The following is a 3,979-nucleotide window of genomic DNA, read 5'->3' as shown; positions in this document are numbered from 1 at the left end:
CGCATGGATGAAGGCATGCGGCACTGTTGTGAAGGGAGGCGCATTATTACTTTCCTTGCGCATGCACCATGATGTCGGTTATCCACCAGTGCTATGCATTCAATGCATCATGGGAGTGCACTCAGAGGCTGTGGCTTTTTTCGCGTTGCTGCAAGCCTGCTTAGAGGGAGAAATAGGGAACTTGACGCAATCGGATCAGTGATTCAATGTGAGTCTCCAAGCCCATCAAATTCGATTCAGTGCTGGAAATAAACCCCGTTTGTTTTCTAATTGCTATAGTAATATATATTTTGGCAAGGTGGACAATTAAAGGGTATGTTGGACTCGCGCGTCTTTGTAGACAAATCATGCAGGAAGCATGTAGCAGCTAGTACCCACCACTTTGTGATGACTATGGTGACCACAGCTCTGAAAAAAGGGCATTCTCCATACATACAGATATAAGAGCTATATGCTTCCTTTCATTGTCAAATGCTGCCTTTGATGAGGGTATATTTGTGAGCTTCCTTGGCTCCTCTTACACAACACCAAGCTCTATTACATGTTTCCGAGAACATCAATCCACCGTTGCCTGCTCTCGATGCCTATTCACAGACAATCATCACTATATACCCTTGATCAGCTTTGAATTACAAGCTTTCTTCCCCTGGATGTATGAAATGATAGTGGTGGTAATGATGATGATGATGGTGATACAAAATACCTTTGCTAGAGTGCTTCTTAGCACTGCTGTAGATGAGCATGAAATCACTTGATGTAGAAATCCGGCACTCTCGGCACGACGATGGTGATTTCGAGTGGTTGTGCACAAGATGCATTGCAAGTGATAGTGATGCATTTTCAATGAGGAAATTTGGCTTTTCTTATGTGCATGTACATGTGCATCATGAGAGGAAGATGTCTTTACATTATCACCGGTGCTGAGAGAAGCGACATGGTGCCTGTATGCAAAAGAGAGGGAGTGTGTTAAGTGTGCAATTTGATGAAATGCATTAGAGAGAGAGAGTAAGGGAGGTGCAAGAGATGGTGTATAGCATTGGATAGGCTGTGAGGCAGATGATGAAGGGCATGAGAGAAGCTATGGGGCAAGTGAGGCAAATGATGCATAGCATTGAGGTAAGCGTGTCATTAGCAAGCGTGGTCGCCAACAACGATGGCTGCACTGTGGCACATACTTTGTGTTGCAATTGATGTTGTTGTAGCTAGTGCTCAAAGTTGTTAATTTCAGGTGAGTCAGTACTGTAGAAATAATCATCATTATCACAGAGCATCACTAGTGCAATCGCGCAAGTGACCGGTTTGAGGTGTGAGGTGACCATTGAAGCAGGTCATGGAGAGTATGCTTGTTGTGCGATGCGGCCACTGTCGGTGCGGCGCCACGACCTTTAGAAACATGCATATCTTCTACGCTCTCTTTGGCTGTGGACATGCTCTCTCTACTATCCAAGGCCACCTTATAATTAGACACATTTCCTGCCTTGAGAGTACTTTTTTCCCTAATAGGCTCAAGATCCAGTACCTTTTGCACTTGATCAATTTGGGAATATTCCTTCAGCTCCTGTTGATCATCATGATCAACTAATTATAGTAGACCATCAACATTTCTATAAACCATGATCAAGATCAGCTTCCCTAACATAAAAAACAACAGCCTCCTCTACCCCTAGATCATGATCTAGAGCATCATGTCGTTCGCCGCAATGTCCACCTTCATTATGCGACAGCGGCTCGAGCTTCCTCAGCATTGCCTGCAGCTCAAAAGATTCAAAAAGAGAGCTCTTGTGACCAATTGCAACACCAATACCTTGCCCAAAGAGGGATTTCAAAGAGGCCAATGCATTGTCTACATACATTAATGAGGAGGTACTCTTCCTGTTGCTGATTCCAAAGAGACTATCCAACCAGTGATTGTGATGCACCGAAGGATCATCTGTCGGCACCGCGACGCGATGTAGAAAAGGCAGTGGTGAATGCGAGCAGATTAGACGATGATGTGAAATACAATATGTGATCAGCATGTGCTGCATCAAGTAAGTGTGGGGTGTCATGGTATGAACCACACATGAGCTGATGATTTTCCTCATAAAAAAATGAAGATTGTGGAAAGCAGCACCAGAGTTGACAGGTTGCCATCGACTCACCACTATAAGTTTGTCTGCTTCATGCTTGAAGCGCGAAGGTGGCAGGCATCTAGCCTTGCTAGCTTTGTGCTCCACATGAGCCATTCCTTTACTAATCTCTCGATTGCCATATCCTCTACTATTTCCAGTTGTGCTTGTTCTTTGCATATACTTCCCCCTCACCATGAGAGCAGTGCTACTGCTGGCTTGTATGCAGAGCGATCCACCACTGGTCTGATCACTCCGCAACATACATTCTGCTACCTTGTGACCACCCTTGACATTGACACTCCCCATTCCTTTATCCTATTGCAGGCCACCGTGATTCTTCACATTGTTTGTTTATATAAAGAGAGATGGTCGATTGCACATTACTACATTTGTGTTTTTCTTTGCTTAGTTTTCCTTTGGCGTTTTCTTCTCTTTAGAGCGTCTTTCACTATGCAAGTAGTAGTGAATATATTTATTTTGAGCTCAATAGTAAGTGTGCTAAATTTTTCAATTGAGTTTAATAGTCGGAATGTGGGAAGATGCTTTCATGTCTTTGAGAGCAAAACGGGAGGACATGGCACGTGGAGAGGGGGAGAGAGAGCCAGAGACATAGATAAGTGTTATTTTCCATGTGTCAGGCTAGCCGGCTGAAAGGAAGAGGGAGATTTTTCTTGTCTCCTGCATGGAGTATGGCTGTCCTCCGTTGGTTATTTTTGCATGTCCTGCTTGGTAATGATCTTATTGGTAGTCTATAGGTGGCCCTTGTCTTGGTGTTTCTAGTTGCACGCTCATCATCATCGTTGTTGCTCAATGTCCTGGCAAGGCTTGACGCGAATCGGCTTGGAGGAAAAATAAAAATTATGTGTCCCTGTGTCCATTCTCTCTCTCTCTCTCTCTCTCTCTCACACACACACACACACACACACACACACACACACACACACACACACACACACACACACACACACACACACACACACACACACACACACACACACACACACAGTCATATTAACTAATATCTGATTCTCCTAAATGATTTTCTCATGTTAAAGTGATAAAACTACTCCTTCCTCTCAATCTACTCTCATACCTGGATAGCTCTCACCATCTTTGGGAATTGATGTTGTGTTTTATGAGTGTTTGCTTAGTGCTTGAAGTTTCCATCTTCATTGAACTAGCTAGTTGTTGAATGAACACAAAGAATTGTATTGTAAAATGTACCCCTTGATGGGGGAAACCTATAATACAAAGCCTTTTGGAGGGGGGACCGGCTCCATATAAATCCAGTCCTCAAATGTTGTCAATAGCTTAATTTCTCTCTCTTTTGAAGTATTGTTCATGCCTATCTAACTAGGTGTTATGCTTTTTGTTGCTCTCTCCACCCAAGCACTCTTATTATGCTCATTAGGAATCTATTTTAATGAAATGCTCACTATGTTCATTCTATTTTCCGCTACACACAAGTTACTAGACCATTAAATGTTACATTGGTATCAGAGCACAAGGTTTCTCTTTTCTTGCTCAAGAAGGGGGGTCCTCAAGCTAGCTATAAATGATTGGTATTATTTAATTGCAATTGAGTAAGTAGAATAGGGATTTTGCAGCCTTCCAGTGCGCCTGCCTTCGTGCAGATAACGATGCATCACCGTCGAGAGCTATGGTCTTAATAGTAGAGTCCCACGGGGCTTGCCTATGGCTTAACCATTATTGAGTTATTAGAAGCTTGACAAGAGCCGGTATTGTTTTGGTGTTGAAAGACCCTCTCTTCTATTCCTTGCAATTAATGATATTCGAGCCACGTGTACAGTAGCTTGAGTGCTTTTCTAAAGGGGTAAAGAGGAGCAGCTACTAGGGCTTGAAGTGCC

General features: G+C 43.3%; 1 pseudogene; it reads right to left on the bottom strand.

The window, feature by feature from the left end:
* Window positions 1-629: 629 nt before the first annotated feature.
* Window positions 630-2,417, bottom strand: LOC147436569 (uncharacterized; annotated as a pseudogene).
* Window positions 2,418-3,979: the final 1,562 nt, after the last annotated feature.

This window comes from Adiantum capillus-veneris, chromosome 18 (assembly GCF_014529385.1).
Source record: "Adiantum capillus-veneris isolate H3 chromosome 18, ASM1452938v2, whole genome shotgun sequence".
Classification (NCBI taxonomy): domain Eukaryota; kingdom Viridiplantae; phylum Streptophyta; class Polypodiopsida; order Polypodiales; family Pteridaceae; genus Adiantum; species Adiantum capillus-veneris.
This window is presented reverse-complemented; position numbering and strand designations above follow the sequence as displayed.